A 19,029-nucleotide genomic window follows, 5' to 3' on the forward strand; every position below is an offset into this window, starting at 1 on the left:
AACAAAACTAGCCAAAGTATATAAGAAACAGATGTTGCATAGGGTCTGATACATTATATAGAGCCCATGTTCATTCAAGTCTAACGTCAATGAAAATGCTTATTAAGCATCATAAAACAGGAGCCCTGCATGAATTGGTGAAAGTCCCTCACATGACCTCATGCAGAAGGCTTTAAAATGGCACCTGATTACTTTATATAAAATGATCTGAGGCTACCCAGTTTTGGGGCAAGTACAGCACTTTCAATGAAGTAGTACATGAGGAACAGTGAGTTGAAGAGCTGCACAGTTACTACTGTAAACTGATAAGCCCCATTGAAACAGCATATGGTGGCTAAGTCAATAGGTTTCAGGGCCTGGCATTGAATCCTGACCTCTGTTCATCATCTTTGTAATGTTTGTGTATTCTGTCCAAAGATACATTGGTATGCTAGTTTCCAAGTACTTTCTACAAATACAATTGATTTTTCATCCTAAACTGTTCATATATGTTGTATTTTTCTCACATGTTTATTTGTTAACCAGGTAAGCCCACTGGACACAAGTTTCTTTTTCAGGTGTGATACAGGAGCACTGTCTAGCTCATAGCCACTCAGCAGGCAAATATAGGTAGAAGACTTCAGACCCTCTACCTTTGGCTACAAGAATCAGTTTTGTAATTGTGCATGTCTAAAAAGGGTCTGAAATGATGATCATTTTCATCAATGTAACAAAATGAATAAAAAAATCCATCCATTTTAATGTCCAGTATAGTAGCCTGCATCCCAGACTGAAGTGGGCCATTTTTAAGCTCGGGGAATATTCAAAGAAGTCAATCAGGTTCAGGAGACAAGATCGTACCTTCACAAACCTAAAATGGGTGGGGTCCAGTGTTTGAAAGCTGCTGTTTATAATTTCCATGATAATACATTCCATGGCCTTGCAGATCAGGCTCGTCAAACTGATGGGGAAGTAGTTTTCAGGATCCAAAGTGGATCCCCCCTTGTGGAGTGGGATAACTGTAGCTGTGTGCCACTCAGTGGTCAGGAACCCTGAGGTGAGGCTATGATTAAACATGGCACTTAGGTGAGGTGCCAGTTCATTTTGTAGTTCATGAAGTACACAGCCTGGGATGTCATTTGGTCCCATGGATGCTGTATTCTTAGCTTTGAAGAGTGCAGTTTTTACCTGTGTGACCATTATTACCAGAATTTGGCAATCTTTTGGTGTTGAGATGGGCCCTTTAGGGGTGAGAGGGGGATGAAGTTGGCACTGAATCGATCTGCCAGGATATTGGCAATATCCTTGGGATCAGTATATTTAATGCCATTATGTTGTAGCTCAGAGCAGATCTGAGCATTGCCATTTAGATTCTTGACATAGCTATAGATTGCCTGGTGGTTGTCTTTGAAATCTTTGGCAATTTTATTTTCGTAACTAGCTTTGGAGGATTTTATGAGCGATCTCAGCTTCTTACTGAGGCTGGTAAGGGAGTTATTTTGCATCCTGGGATTTTCCTCTTTTCTGCAACAGTTTCTTCCTTTTGTTGTAAAGCTTGTTTATGGCAGGGGACCACCAGATTGGCTTACTTTTTTTGGAGGAGAGTGTCTTGGTTCTATTTGGGATGGCACAATTCATGCACAAGTGGATGTGCTCATACAGTACCTTAGTGTAGAATGCAGCAGTCGAACTTTCATTTCCCATCTGCATGAGTGTCATGAAGTTTGCCACTTTTGACTTGAGTAGCATGAAGTTGGCTTTGGAGAAGTTTTTTACAGAGGTTTCCTTACTGGGGGGTGGGGGAGGGATGTGAATGTCAAGGGTGATTAGCTTATGGTCAGACCTGACCAACGAGGGGGTGACCATAGGTGAGGTGCATCAATTTCCCATGTTGATAAAGACCAGGTCTAGGATATTGGAGCCCCTGGTAGGACTTTGTATTAGTTGATCCAGGGCATTGGAATTTATGAATTCCAAGAACCATTGGGCAAAGGTTTTGGTACACGAGTTGTTTTCCCAGTTAATGGCAGGGTAGTTGAAATCACCCAGTATTAGGGTGTTTGGTTGTATCTTAATATTTTCCAGTATGTTTAGAAAAGTGTAGTGAGAACCTTGGGGCATGGTGGGGGATCTGTAGCAAGCTACAGTTTGAATTTCAGTCTTACCTAGTATTAGTTACACCTGGAGAATTTCAGACACATTGTGTTGGGCATCTAGCCTGGTGTTGTGAATATCCTTGGTGAATATGGACACTCCTCCACCTTTAGTGTTTCAGTCCTGGTTTGGTGGCTGAAAAATGTGGTAAGAGTTGTAGCCTGGTATTGCAGGGGTGCTCTCTGTAGCCTTGAACCAGGTCTCACTTACTGCACAGATATCAATGTTCTCCATTTTTAGGAGTGCCTCGATAAAGTGCATTTTGAGGTTTAGACTTCTAGCATTGAGAGGCATTACCTTCATATTTTGCATGCTTCTACCTGTTACGGTGGTGGTTTTGTCCTTTGAACTTTGCCTAAAAAAGGCACTATAGGGGTGGCAAGAGCCTTAGCCAGTAACCTAAATCCCAGGGGAGACAGGTGCAGACCATCTCTGGCAAAGCATCATGTGTGGCAACACAACAAACTGACATATATGTTTATCAAGGATATTGCATAGTAGTTCCCTGAGTCTGTATGTTTCCTTCCTTTTGTTGATATTATTACTGTCCTGGCACTACTCATGGATTAGAGATTTCTCCTCTTTCTCCTATCAACCAATATTTTTCTATTGGAGTATGATAGACATGGTCCTCCATTTATAAAATTCTACTGGGAAGCCATCTTCTATACAGTGATAAGTGTCAGTGCATTCACAGTCAGAATTATAATATCACATTAAAATGCTCACAAACCCAGAGTTATTTTTTTCTCCAAAAGTTTTACAAGAAACACTGTCTTGGAAACTGTTCATAAATGGAAACTTTATTATCTAGACATGCAGTGTAAATGTGCTTTTATTCAGCTAGATGTAACTTTTCACATGGCAACAAGAAATTTCTTTCTGAGAACTTGTTTACTAGTTACAGAAATATGAAAATGACATCAATTTGTATAATTAGCAACACAACAATGATCATCTCTTAGTACTGTGCTTTGCACTGCATTGCAAACAGCAATGTCAAACTTTTTCACCACTATCTAAATTGTACATGTTGCCATGCAATAGTTTAAGTCACTTGGTTTAGGAAATACTAATGTACACAATGAAATATTTTGTATCTTCACAATTGCAACAGAACAGCTAGAAACATCTCCAGTACTGTGCACAGTACATGGACATTAACAATATATATATATATATATTTTTTTTTTTTTTTTTTCTCTCCCACCATAGTATTTTGCACTATGTCCCTCAGTAACATGTAGATTTCTGTTATGAAAACACAAGTGTAAATTTCAAAATATGAATAGCAAGTGACAAAAATGTATATCTCCACTCTAGGACAAACAGGATAGTGATTTTTTTTTTTTTACTGACACATTGATTTTCTTAAAGTGACTTATTATTTGGTGGTTCAATTAGTTAGGGAAGCCAGCCCCAAAGAATGTCACGATGCCATAAGGAGTTGTGATTGCTAAACAAAACAATACAAATAGTAATATTGCTGTGTATGAGGTTTTTTTGGGGGGGTTGGTCAGTCCCACTAGGTTAGTAACCTCTTTTTAGGGGAGTCAAAAATGGTATTTGTTGAAGGAAATTGAATGTGGTATGTTGTTATGAATTTAAAAGTAGAGTTTGCTTGTTTATCAGAATACTGCTTTGTGAAAGTTATAAGTGGGAATGTTCAGTGCCCTTAATGTTATTATGCATATAGAAATAACCAGGTTTATGTTTTGGAGAGCTAATGCTGGTAAAGAAGATATTTGATACAGTTTACCCTTGTCAGTATGACAATACAATTAACTCTACTGCATGTGTACTCAGTAAGGTATGGCTATTTTAAAAATGCTATATTGTGAACAGAATCAGAGACATGAAGAATATATGTTTATAATCGGGAAAAATTCACTGAACATAACTTAATATAGCTAATTTAACTTCAAGCCTTTTGCCAAAGCCTAGAATTTAAAGATGACATAAGTGAAAGAATTTAATAGAATGCATGCAGATTAAATCAAAACTGTTAACTGTCCGACATGCAGGAGAATGATTTGAGGTTTTATGTTTTGACTTTAGGGATATCATTACTACAGGAATTCATCCATTGGTTTGAAGGATATGCAGTTAACAGGCATTCATTGCATCCAATTGAACCACTGATGACATCACCTAGTATGACAGCGTTGATGCTCCAGTGGATGCTGTAGTGTTCAGTCAGCATGAGACTTCCAAGTACTTGGGACTAGAATATCAGAACAGGTGAACATTATCTTACTGAAGCTGTCAGTGGTTAGGCTTATTGCATGACAAATGTAAGCCATCTTCTTTGCTGCATAAACACCTGGAAGGTAAGGTGGTGTTCTTTTAAACCATAAATAACTGGACTGCAAAACATTTTCAACAATGACCTGAGCCAAAGGGAAATACACTGAAAACATAAACTGGTAATAACAAGACACAGGTGTACATAAACATGAATCTATTTAATTTGATCAAGACCAAATAACAGTAATACCAGTGGCAGTAAAGTAAGTGACAGTGTGTAAAGTACAACAGACACAGCATGATGATGTCATGAATGTGGACGTGGTAAATAGAGCAACGTGGCTCACTGACAGGTATGTGACTCACCTGTGATTGCCTCATATAACTGAGATCACAAATGAGAAAAACCTTCAAAATGTGATCAGCATTTGAGAACAAAACAGAACAAGAAATATATATATATATATATATATATATATATATATATATATATCAACCACAAGGTCACACTATCTTGAAAGAAGGGAAATCGCCAGTGTGCAAGAAATTGGTTCTTCCAGAAAAAAAATGTTTGGTTAATAGTACACTAGTACACTAATAAATGCACAAATGCACAAATAAGTCATGACTACTAGTGTTTCAAATAGAAACCTGGCATGTAAGTAAGGCTGCAAGGATTAATTGGGGTCCATTTCAGAATAGGGAATTAGGAAGAAAAACATGCAGATAGAAAAACAAGGTCAGTCATTTATTTTTGGTTCCACACTGTGAAAGGTGTGCTTCAGTCTTGTGCAGACTGGATTATTTATTATATTAGAATATCAGAATAAATAAAACTCCAGTTAAACAACAATCTGATCTGAGCTGCATCTGAAGAGGTTGTGAGTGTGGAATAAAGAAACACCTTGGCTTGTAGATATAGATCAAATGTACAGCAGAGCAGGCAAACCAAAAGACAAAGGGCAAGACTGGCAGAAAAGTCAGTAGCCCTAGTGTTGACCTATTCCACAGAAAATGGAGTTGGAACCTAGACTCTGTGATCTAAAGAAAATGATATGCTGTGTCACTGACATATATACATCCATCATACCAGTTTGCAGTATACAAAATATACATAAATGCACCACGCTGCAGGAAAACACAACATTCTCCAAAACATGGCAAGTAGACTATACTAACCAGCCTATATCTAGTATACAAACAAAACTAGCCAAAGTATATAAGAAACAGATGTTGCATAGGGTCTGATACATTATATAGAGCCCATGTTCATTCAAGTCTAACTTCAATGAAAATGCTTATTAAGCATCTTAAAACAGGAGCCCTGCATGAATTGGTGAAAGTCCCTCACATGACCTCATGCAGAAGGCTTTAAAATGGCACCTGATTACTTTATATAAAATGATCTGAGGCTACCCAGTTTTGGGGCAAGTACAGCACTTTCAATGAAGTAGTACACGAGGAACAGTGAGTTGAAGAGCTGCACAGTTACTACTGTAAACTGATAAGCCCCATTGAAACAGCATATGGTGGCTAAGTCAATAGGTTTCAGGGCCTGGCATTGAATCCTGACCTCTGTTCATCATCTTTGTAACGTTTGTGTATTCTGTCCAAAGATACATTGGTATGCTAGTTTCCAAGTACTTTCTACAAATACAATTGATTTTTCATCCTAAACTGTTCATATATGTTGTATTTTTCTCACATGTTTATTTGTTAACCAGGTAAACCCACTGGACACAAGTTTCTTTTTCAGGTGTGATACAGGAGCACTGTCTCGCTCATAGCCACTCAGCAGGCAAATATAGGTAGAAGATTTCAGACCCTCTACCTTTGGCTACAAGAATCAGTTTTGTAATTGTGCATGTCTAAAAAGGGTCTGAAATGATGATCATTTTCATCAATGTAACAAAATGAATAAAAAAATCCATCCATTTTAATGTCCAGTATTGTAGCCTGCATCCCAGACTGAAGTGACTTATCAAACAGGTTAGAGTTGCAACATTTGAGACATTTCTACTATCAACCATGACAGTCTATATCTGTGCAGTAAATAATTATGAGAATGACTTCAGACATTACCTGTAAGTGACATCAGACATTACCGGTGACTGTACAATAAGATCTATATCCAATCTGATGCTACACAAGAACTAAAAATAAATCCAGTGCCTTTCATGCTGTTCCTGGATAAGTCTGTTATTTTATGCATGTTTCATAAGGGAGTTCTTTACTATGGTAAACATCTTTTCTGTGTTTCAAGACTTACGACTGTCACTGCAGGGAATTATATCTGAATTCATTTAGTACCACTGATGGAAGCTGCTATGTGCATAATGATTATGGTATTCCCATTCTTCTGTATTTTGGAAGGTACCACACCTATGCTGCTTGCCACATCAGTGTCAATCATTCATACAATCTGTACTTTGGTGAAGGGTGCCTGTGACCCACTCAACAGGCCATTATAGTATGCCATGACGTGCCTCTTCAGTGTCAAGCTGTATACACATAGCATGATAGTATGAGGATACTACTATAGGGATGAGCTACCAATCCATGTGTGTGTGAGTGTGTGTGTGTGTGTGTGTGTGTGTGTGTGTGTGTGTGTGTGTGTGTGTGTGTGTGTGTGTGTGTGTGTGTGTGTGTGTGTGTGTGTGTGTGTGTGTGTGTGTGTGTGAGTGTGTGTGAGTGTGTGTGTGTGTGTGTGTGTGTGTGTGTGTGTGTGTGTGTGTGTGTGTGTGTGTGTGTCCATATATGACACTATGTATGTTAGCAATCTTGTTTTAAGTGCCATGTTCAAAGATTCAATTCAAGCTTACAAAGCACAGCTTATATTGCTGTGTTCCGCTGCCTGTGTATTTGCTCATTTTATGGCTACTGTTGATTTGTCTGCACTCGAAAAGCTGAGTGCGAAAAAATAAAGACTGAAAATGCAGAAAAGAGCAAATCTCAAAAGTCACTCTTCTGTTTAAAACTTTTTTTATGGGGGTGAGCCTGCACCCCCCTCAGACTTAGATATACCAACTCCAAGATCACCATACCTCAGAAAAAAGTGAATATTCTGTGAAATATCATCTTGGACTTGGTACATACAAGTTTGTTCTTTCAGCCATACAGTCTCCAGGTGTCATGACTCTCTTGCAGGTTCTGACATTTTAAATGGTCACTCTAGGTCACATCTTAACATACTGCAACATACATGCTGAGATATAACAGGGCCCAGGCCATCAAGGTGAGATCCTATCCTTCCTTTCATATTTAGAATAGTTGTCATTTGTTCTATTTCTTGGAACCATGTTGCCATGCATGGCATACTCAGCTTGGTCTGTCCCAGATACATTTCACACAGTTTCCCACAATTTATGTATTGTTGGCTGCATGATTCATTTCACAAATTTCACTCCCACTATTTCTGAGAATGAGCTACCATCCAAATCACAAAGCAAAAAAAAAAAAAAAAAAAAGAAACAGTTCTGAAAAGCACATAAAAGCTTTATAACAAAAATTCTAATGGTGAAATTACAGTAATAATGAAGTGTGCAAACTTTCACACATAAGTCACATATTCTGAGAGAAAGTCTTTTAGACTCTGGCTTCCTTGTGTAAGCCTGTTTGTAGATAAGCTTTATACTGAAGTGAGTCACTTATGCTGAGAACAAGTCTTTCAGAATCAAGGCAGTCTTACACCAGAGTAAGTCACTTATACTGAGAACATGCTTTTTAGAATCAGTCTCTAAATGTGCTTTTTCAAGTACTTTGAGCTGACAACTGCCCATCTTCTGTACTGTGGATATGCCATGTTCATAAATCCCTGTTACAGACAGCAAGTTTAAAACAGTCATTCTTCTGTTAGTTATCAATGTGGGCATATCAAAAATGAAAGCAAAACAATCAGTGTCCATGCATTCAGTGAGATCCTTACTCGTGGAGGAGCAAGGGCACCGGAACCGTATGGTGAAGGGGAGGAAGCACCCCCCCACACACATGCACACACACACACACACACACACACACACACACACACACACACACACACACACACACACACACACACACACACACACATACACACACACACACACTCACACACACACACACACTTTTACAGCTGCAAGACCATCTTGTCTCCTGGGGGAAAAAAACTAAAAATTAATGGTTAGCCTGGTCCAACACTAAGCAACACAGGCAATTACCAGGCAATTACCTGTGGCAGGGCATTCCCTGACCATGAGGCTTCAACAATTAAAAAAAAAAAAAAAAAAACTCCATGGTGGCAGCATCATCGTTAAGGAGGACCCATGAGTGCATCATACAACAATGTAGATTTAAGTCTACACTTACACACATGTGGAATTTAAACTTGCTGTTCCATTGAGGGAGGTATGTATGAGCAAGTGCCTGATCACATTTGTTGTTGGTTGCCCAAAGTATTTCAGATACAGGCAAGCTTTTAAGGAGAGTAATGCTGCTTCTTGAGTGTTTTTACTGTTTTTTCTTGTGTGTGTGTGTGTGTGTGTGTGTGTGTGTGTGTGTGTGTGTGTGTGTGTGTGTGTGTGTGTGTGTGTATAATGTCCTTGTTAGGTATACCTAGTGGTTAGTGTTATTCAGGCTTAAGCCCTGTACCATAGGTGCAAGAAACAATAGCCTGAATTCTTTACCCACAATTGAAGGAGTTGAGTCCATAGTTCTCAACTGTCCAGATTTTTTTTTCCTGAGGAGTTTTTCTCCTCAGGTCTCTGCTGAAAATGAGCCAAAAGCTCAGTGAGATTAACACGTTCAACAAATGTAAAATAAAATAAGTACATTTTCACAGAATATTTGGCTCATACTTTTGGTCTGCCCTCTTAAAATTAGCGGTTTTCTGGCAAATCAGTGAGAACTGAATTCATTAAATAATGATAGCCCTTTAAGTTTCAGTCTTCTTATCTTTCAGAAAACACATGATAACATAACACACTTTATTTTAACAACTTTCTAAGATTACACAAGCAATGTTTAAAATGTGTCCCTGGTTTTGGGCCTTTGCTCCCCTCTCCCACCCCAAAATACATTTTGGCTTTTTCCCGATGTCTTGTGTGTAAAGTTAAGAGTGTCAAGCAGATTTTACAAGGAACTGAAAGCTTCAAGGAAATATACATTTAGTGCTGCTTATACCTATCTTGTTTGCATTGTAAGTAGCACAACAGATAATATCTTTGCTTTTTATGCAGGAGGCTTTTGGGTTCTACTCCCACAGTATGCAGATGGATGACTGATACTGCACTGGGATGTACTTTAAAGAGAGTGGATGCTGCAGTCCTGTGAATGTCATCCTTTGGAAGAGTTACCTAGTAACTATGAACCTGTTATCAGTTTGCCATCCATTCACTATTGCAATATTAGTAGCTTATCATTTTTTAATGTGACATAGGCAATTTCTTCTTCAAGTGAAACAGGCACTTTATTTGTAGATGAAACAATGAAATATAAAGTTGTTTGCTAGCAACATCTTCATTAGTTACAGATCCCTTTAATGTGGAATTATTTAGATGACTTTTACTTCTGCAGAGATTTTGCATATTTACTGATATTGCTGGATTATAATGACAGAAGTTTCAGTAGCCTTTTATGGTTGAAATTGTCTGAAATTGATAGTTTTATCATTATTGGTTCATGCATTTTGTTTTATTGCTTAATAGAAGACTGTTTAAAACTACAAATTTGAAACACATTATAACAAGTGGTGATGTATTATACAAGGAAGATAATACAATCACAAAGGTGACTCAAAGAACGCATACATCTATGCATGGCCCAAAAAATGTGTAAGGAGCCTGTGGTTGGAAAACAGCCCAGGGGTAAGCTTAGTCCTCCACTGGCCAGATGCAAAACGAATGTGGGTTTTCATGCCTTTTTAATGAGTGCATTTATTTATTTATTTTACATTTGTTGACTGGGAGTGTCCGACTGAGCTAAAGCCCTTTTTCAGCAGAGGCCCTGGAAGAAAAGCTCCAAACAGTATAAACAATTAAAAGAGCATTATGGTAGTCATGGTAGTTCAACGGCAGAGATGTTCACGCTCATGCTAAGACTTTTTCATTGTGAGACTGTATTGTTTGTTTAGCAAATGACTCAGTGCTTGTGCTATTTTATTTCAATTTCTGTAATCGTAGAAGTAAATAAGAAAATAGTATGCACTCTGACAGATTTGAATAGTGTTTATCGTAACTGAGGAGAAATAGTCAAGTAATAGAACACTGAAGTGACTGTGGAGGGGGGCTGCTGCTGGAGCGGGAGGGGTTGCTGCAGGAGGGGCTGCTCTGGGTGGCCCAATCTATTACCCTGCCTAGGGCCCCATTTAACCATGATCCAGCTCTGATATTTTGCACTGCTATTTAATATAAATGATAACTGCGGTGGTGGTGCTGTGGAAGCATTGCCACCTCACAGTAAGATGTTGTCCTGTTCGATTCTCAGCTAGAGCGTCTTCTGTGTGGAGACATGCGTGAATGGGCGTACCTTCGTTGAAGATTGTTCGTCAGAGCTGGCAACTTGGTACGTAAAAATCTACAGCCAATCATTAGCGGACCAGAGTTCCGCTGTGGCGACCCCTAACCGAGAAAAGCCAAAAGACACAACAACAACAACAACAACAACATTTAATATAAATGATCAGAAGTTGGAATGAAACAACGAAGTGTCAGTTGTAAAAAAATAATAAGCACTTTCGTTCTCTGTTTGACAATTAAGTAAGGAAAGCACTTATTTTTTTACAACTGACACTTCGTTGTTTCATTACAACTTCTGATAGTTTATGTTTTTCACTATTTAATAATTATTAACAGTCATATTGTTGGACATGTCAGTGCAGTTCTGTGGATTGTGGACCTCAACTGAAGTAGCAGCAGCCCACCCAGGTACATTCTGGACAGTCATTTATGAAGTAACAGCATTAAAAATAATAATGTTGGTGATGATAAAATAAGACAATGCAGGCAAGAAACTGGAATAAATTTGCTGTTACTGTGTTTTCAGAAGTTAATACAGTTTCTTCCTTGCCTTAACTCATTTTTTTCATTAATGCAAGTTGGCCCCAGTTTTGTTAGATTTTTAGTCATGCCAGAAACAATTTATTTAAAAGAACAATAAAAAATGTTGTGTGATTTTTATTCTGTTTATAAAAAAGTTATTAAAGCTTCTTGTTTGAATTTAAGCCTTCAGTTAGGTTATTTATTATTGTTGTTATTTTTCAAGTTGCCTAGTTTTTGTTGCACTTTTTTTAATTTAATTGATCAAATAAAAAAATGCAACAGGTTGAACTTGGAAGTGGTAAACAGCTTTTACTCACAGCTCTTATTTAAACTTCAAAACCTCATAGCTCAAGGGATAAAGCCAAAAACTTAATGGATCAGAATAAAGATCAAAGGTCCAGAATGAGGGACACATTTTAAATATAACATTGTTCTTATATTCTTTGTTGCTAGAATAATAGGTTTTACATTAAAGTACATTTTCTGAAGGATACGAAGTCCAGAAGTCTGAAACTCAAGTGTCTATCATTATTTAAATTTTGCAATCCTCATACATTTGCCAAAAAAATCAGACATATGAGGAACAGACCAAAAATCTGACACAAAATCAGGGACAGTCATATGCTCTGATCTTTCAACCTCTTATGGCAAAAATCAGGAGAATGTGTGAAAGGCTCAAAATCATGGGCAAATTTTAAGCTTTACTCTTGTCACGAAAGCAATGGATGAAGGTAAAATAGTTCACACCACATTACCTTGACCTGGCCAAACTTTTGACCCAATCCCCTACTCAGGTATAGTACAAAAGAGGAATAATCTAGAAGCAAGCACTTACATCAGTAGCTGGATTGCCAACTTGCTCACAGAATGCAGGAAATCAAAATAGGGGAAGAGACCAGTCACCAATGGAGTCTCCCAGGGTGTGGTGCTGAGACATTTTCTGTTTGGCATATACATCTCAAAAGTAAAAGGAAATACCAAAAAGCTTTGGCCGACTAAGTCTGAGATGACTGCAAGCTAGGAGCAGTTATTGAATCCTGAAATGACTTAACCATCATGCAGGAAGGTTCGCCACAAACAATAACTGGTGCCAGAATCATGAATTGAAACTAACTCCAAAAAATACATTACTGTATCCTTTGGGAATTCATCTACTCCAGGGAATTTCCAAATTGACAATACCTTCTGAGAACAGACCCAGCTGTTTGGCATTTGGGAACTTGTGTGTACAGTGATATAACGTTTGACCAGCATGTGCCCAGAGTCAACTGAAAGTCTTTGTATATTGCACAGCTTATAAAAAAAATTGATTGTGACTAGATCTAGAGATGTTATTGTCCCCCTTTACAAAGCTTTATCACTGCACTCAGTATCCTGCAGAGTGCTTAGAGGTGACATGTCTGGCGTACAAGGCATCCTCTGACCTAATACTGATGGACCTACTCAACATAAGTAACTCAAATGGCATCAGACAGGTATTTAAACTGAATGTTGTGGATAGATGGATATATATACCACTATTCCAGAACAGACTATCCATTAAAGTAAAACAAAGCTCATCCCTGTCCATATTCAAATGCAACTTGGATCAACAGATGGGTAATAGAAAATGAAATCCAGGATTGCCCATTGTGCCACTTATGGATAGAGGCAGTTCCTAAATGCTGCATCACTTACATGGGTCCCGTCAAATTATGTATGGTATGATCACAGTTATTCTCACTAGAGTTAATATAAAATTATCAGCCATGGGATAGGTAAGACGAATCAGGAAATATTAATTCAAACACCTAGAGGGAAATTGGTTTAGCTTAAAATGTCCTGCAAGCGAACCTATGTTGTTCTAGTACATGTCCACCCCCGACCACGCACGCCGCCTTCCCCTCTCTTCTCTGTTTTTTTCTTTTGACCTTGCATCATTTGTTTTTTTTTACTTTTTTTTTTCCATTTGTTTTTCCATTGCGCGTTTTAAACACTTTTTTCCGACGGCTTTTCGTGCTGCGCACAAATGTTCATGTACGCCGCTTAAAGCACCCTTTATGCTTTTGGTTTTGCCTGTGTATTTCGCCGCTGTTATTTTTCAGCAAGAAGCAACACATGTGTGTGTAGTACTGAGAGAGAGTTGTGCAGTTTGCCATGCGCCGTTGGATTTATTGGACAGGACCTAACTGCTGTAATAGGTAGTAGCGGTAGTGAGTGAGTGTATGAAAGTAAGTAAAGTGGTGTGCATGAAAAGAGAGAAGAAGTGTGGTGTGTGTGTGATTGTGTGTGTCTGTTGTTATCTTTAAAATTCTGTTAAAATTTATGGGAAAATTGGTTGAAGCTAGGTTTTTACAAGAATATTAGTTAGACAGAAGTCATAGTATTTTATCTATATAGTATTTTGTTTTTTTGTTTTTTTATTTTTGAATTTTGTTTTTTTTTTTTTTTTTTGTTTAAACATTGTGCATAAAAATAAACTCTGTAATAAGATTAAATAATGGATAGTATGCTACTGGAGCTACAAAAACATCAAAAAACAAAAGGGGCCTAGGTATAACTATTTTTTTTTTTTTTTTGGGCCTGTGTAAAAAAAAAACAGTAAGGGGAAAGTGTGTGGTGAATCTGGGCACAGGGTAGAAGCACTGGCAACAGAAAAGAAACCATTGAATGCGCAATGAACTGAATGTTTTCCCCCCTTTTTTTTTTTTTTTTTTTTTTTTTTTTTTTTTTTTTTTTTTGACCTTTTTTTTTTTTTGTTTTTTTTTGGGTCCTCACTTGCCATCTACATGGTATATTTTACATGCGGCCCCCAGACCATTTCTAGTATATAATTTTAAAAATTTCCCATTTTAGATCACCAGGTGGCCCGCTCACTCTCCATCCCCCCAGGCTTCAGCAGCTTCTGGTGACTCTGTGTGGGAGATGATACAAACTGTACTCCAGTGACTTCATTTTTTCAGAAATGAGAATTAGCTGGAGTAAATTGATAAAAGTTAAGAGATTTCTTTCTCACACTTGACACTTTACATGTTCAGCCCATTATCATCTTATCAGTACTATTTCAGTTGTCTATATATTGATTTCTATGATTTTTATTTTATATTTTCATTGGTTTACCAGGTAGAACACTTATCCAAATGGGCTATTTTCAGGTTCAGCCCAGAAAAATCAGCACAGTCATAATACTATAATGATACCTCTCAACTGTACAGATTTTCACACAATGCCCAGATTTTTGCCTCATATTTTTGTTCTGTTCCCATAAAATTGTGTTTTTTTTCCGGAAAATCACTGAGGATTGAAGTCACTAAATGATGACATTACATTTGAGTTTCAGCCTTAATATCCTTCAGAATATGCACACAAACACACATTCTGTCATTCTAATGACTTTCTAAATGCATAAGAGAAACATTTAAAATCTGTCCCTATTTAGGGCCTTTGTCCCCCATTATATTGGCTTGGTCCAGATTTCATGAACTAAGAGTTTGAGAGGTATGGCTATAATAAAGTATAATAAAGCACAGATATAACAGAAATTAAATCTTGCATACAAAGATCAGTATGCTTAGATGATATATTATATTGGCAGTTATACAAGAAAACATTTTATTTGAAACCAACTTAACAGCATCTGCAAATATGTGAGCCATGTAAGACTTGCATGCTGCAGGAACACTCAGCTAACCATGATGCATTTATTATGTATCGTTGCTATGATGGGACTGGGAAAAGAAGCAAATAAGCGTGAAAAGGGGAAGAGTGAGAGTAAAGAAGAAACAGCCGATGTGTACAGGTGGATAGAAAGAAGAAAGTGAAAAGGAATGAGATTATGCCTCTTACCATGTGTTGAACTGGTTTGTTTCTCACGGTATCTCTCATCTGTCCAGATTTTTGCAGAATGTCCTGATTTTGCCTGATACTTTTGGTTTGTTCCTCATGCAATTTGTGTTTTTAAGAACAGACATTTGAGTTTCAGACTTCTATCATTCAGAAAATGCACTCTAAAGCAAAAACTGTTATTCTAAAAACTTGATAAGTTTACAAAATCAGTATTTAAAATCTGTCCATGAATTTTGGGCCACTGTTTCTCTCACTGTTATATTTGGCTTTCTCCAGATTTCTTGTGCTAACAGGTTAAGAGGTACTCAAGTAAGCTGTCTGTATATCAAGAAATGGGAATATGGTGAGTATGTGACACCACTTTAGTTGAAGCATTTACAGGTAGCTACGCATATCACTAAGCATGTGGTTGATGCATATTACTTAAGTGATAGAGGCAAAGATGATCAGGTATGCTATCATAAAGAAATTAAATGTTCCTGAAATGGGTGTGAACATATCCACCACAACAGGATACCAAAACAATTAGTTATGATCACTATTCCTTGTAATAGATGGAGCTTTATCTGCCCAATGTACCTGCATCAGAGAGCAGGAGGAAAAACAGAAGTGCTAAAAGTGTTTTACAGTTTTAAAAGCTGTATTACACAGTACTGCCATGGAGCTCTTTGTACTACATAGAGATTTAACTGCTGCAGTGTACTACAACATAAAGGAAAAAAAAGAACAACAGAAAAAGTACGAAAGTGTAAGAGCATGAAGTCTGTTACACGTTTTGAGAGCTGTAACCCATTTACCATTTCCTCCTGTAACTACTTTAAAAAGCTGTAATATACTTTAGGTGTTCACACACACACACACACACACACACACACACACACACACACACACACACACACACACACACACACACACGCACACACACACACACATGTAGTGTGACAGCACAAAGGTTAGAGCACATTTTAAGGCTGGCTTGCCCTCTTACCACTGTTGACAGGTTCATATGTGTATACTGAGTTAACAACTACTAGGCACCTTACAATCCAAGCCACACAACCCAAATTTGATTTAGACAGAGGTGTTTTACTGACTGGCTCTGTCCATCAGAGACATAAGTGCCAGAACAGGGGTGAATTTATGATTACCTATCCATTGGTTCAAGTTGCAGTTACATAGCGTTAGGGAGGAATTCTTCTTCACATGGATGGGGAGCATTTTCCAGAGAATAATAATTCTCTGGGAAACATACCTGTCTCGCCAACATGTCTGACTTCTGTTGTAAGCAAAATTTAGGACTTTTAGTCTAGTAGTTCTAATATTGTTTTTTTTTTTTTGTCGATGTGCAAAAGGTTCATCAAAATGAGTTCCAGGGATGTCTTGCATACCATGCAAAGGCAAAGAGCACCTCACAGAAGTCTGTATGATACTGAGTAAAGAGAAGGGCATTGAGCCAATCACAATATTCCATTCTGCTTACTCCTTGTGTTCTTTTTATAAGCAAGCTTTGTGGACATTCTAGTTGCTGCATGTCTGGTCAAGTACATACCATAGTGGGCCAAGTACAGTGATACAATGACCTCTCTGGACCTAGAAGCAATGTTCTTACTTATAAGTTGAGAAACAAAAGGATGTTCTTACTGACGTGAACACATGTTGGTCAAAGGCTAGGATACTATCCATATGAGCTCCCAGATTCCTGACATAGTTAGCCAGGGTGGGCAATTTCCCAAAAGGCAATATAATGCATTTCTTGGTACTGAGTTTTAAGCTATGGCTTTGGCACCCAGCATTAATCTGCATTAGATCTTTCTGATGGCTGTTCTCATCATGGGGGGGATTCAATGACTACTCCTAGTTTCCAATAATCTGTCAACTTGATCAGCCAGTGGCCTCTGACATTGGCCTTGAGGTGCCTACCAGACTCCACTGGTGACTAGCCTCTTTGTAGAGGTGGTCTCACCTATCTTAACCTCTTGGGTCTTTTTCATGATCCAGCTAACTATCTAGCATGTTATAAAGGGGTTTGTGCCTAGTTTCATAAGTTTGTTTTCAATGCCAAATGGGTTATTGTATCAAATACCTTAGCAAGATCTAGATAAGCAGTATACACCTCTTTCCTCTCATTCGTTGCCTTAGTGACCTTTTCAAAGAAATCCACTAGGTTCAGTAAGCTTGACTTTCCTTTGACTAAGCCAAACTGGGATGGATCCAGTGTCTGGAGGTCTCCTATGTCCTTGTTGATTATTTCCATGATAGTTCTTTCTATGGCTTTGTGAATAAGACTTGTCCAAAAAATGTGCCTGTAGTTTCCATGATCTTCTGAAGGTCCTCCCTTATGAAGGGGATGACCACTGCAGTTTTCCATTCTTGCAGCACAAAGTCTGTTTTAAGACTCTAGTTATATAGTGACTCCATGAGTTCTGCCAAGTCATGTTTTAGACTGTTCAAGAGGCATCTCAGGATGTTATAGGGGTCCACTGAAGCTCTGCTCTTGACTTTAGAGACCACAGCCATTACATGCTCCCTAGTCATAGTTGGATTTGTTATGTTTGAGGGCATTGTAGGGGATAGTTAGAGTGAGACAGGGGTAAAGTTGGAACTGAATTTGTCTGCTAACAGGTCTGTTATATCACCAGGCTTGGTGAATGCAGTACAGGTTTGGCACATTGCTGTGTGCTGCCCTTGAGGTTTCTGACACAGCTGTAGAAGGCCTTATGGTTATCATTCACCTGGGAGGATATCTTAATCTCAAAGATAGCTTTATTTGAACAAGCCTTCTTAGTTGCCTATTTAGTTTGATGACAGAGTTTTCATCTTTATGGGAACTACCCTTCCTGAGATTTGTTGTATTTTTGTTCCTTTTGTTGCATATCTTGTTTAGTTTGGGGTGCCACCAGGAGGTCTATATTATAACATTGATGTCTAACAACTTAGAATGTTATAATATCGAACCCAGTAGAGCGAACGCTGGAAACAGCGAAGCTGCAGAACAATGAATACTTTCCTAGGGAAAGAATTCAGTGGGCTGTTTCTGCAACTTTGCTATTTCCTCAACTGTGGAGCGAAGGTTACGGACCGGGTTAAGGTAAGTGTGCGAACGAAGGTGAGTGTGCAATTGGGCACAGGTTAGATGAGTTAGGGTTAGGGCACGGTTCAGGTAAGTGTGCGATTGTGTGGACATGAGGGTTAGGGTGGGGTAGATGAGTTAGGGTTAGGGAGCGGGTAAGGTGAGTGTGCGATAGTGATGTACCTTAGGGTTAGGGTTGGGTTAAGGTAAGTGGATAGCTAGTGGTGTATGTATGGTTTAGTGTAGGGCTTTGTGAAGTGTGTGTGTGTGTGGATTATTTATTTTGGTGTGCTTGTGTTGTGTTTATGTTTGTCAGAACAGCAAATTTTTTCCGTGGGAAAAAATTTGCTATTCTGACTGTTTGGTATTCTGGTGTTTCACTCTACTGGGGTCGATATTATAACATTCGAAGTTATAAGACTTCAATGTTATGATATAGACCCACCACCAGGATGGTTTGCTTCTGGGGCTAGTTCTGGGCTTACTTCTAGAGGTCTGGTGATACAGCAGCTTGTATGCAGCCATTGACATGGCTGTACAGAGTTTTTGAGAGCAATTCATCACAGGCTGCTGTGTTCTCGGGGTTTAGAGGGGTCTTGAATTTTGACAAACCATTGCTTAAAAGGTAATTTGCCTTGGAGTAGTTCCTAACTTTTACTGGTTTTAATGAGATTACAGAGTTGATTTTGATTTTGAATGAGACAGCTTTATGGTCAGACCTTACCATCGAGGACAAGACAT

This window comes from Protopterus annectens, chromosome 14.part0 (genome assembly GCF_019279795.1).
Source record: "Protopterus annectens isolate FY-2018-M chromosome 14.part0, PAN1.0, whole genome shotgun sequence".
Classification (NCBI taxonomy): Eukaryota; Metazoa; Chordata; order Ceratodontiformes; family Protopteridae; genus Protopterus; species Protopterus annectens.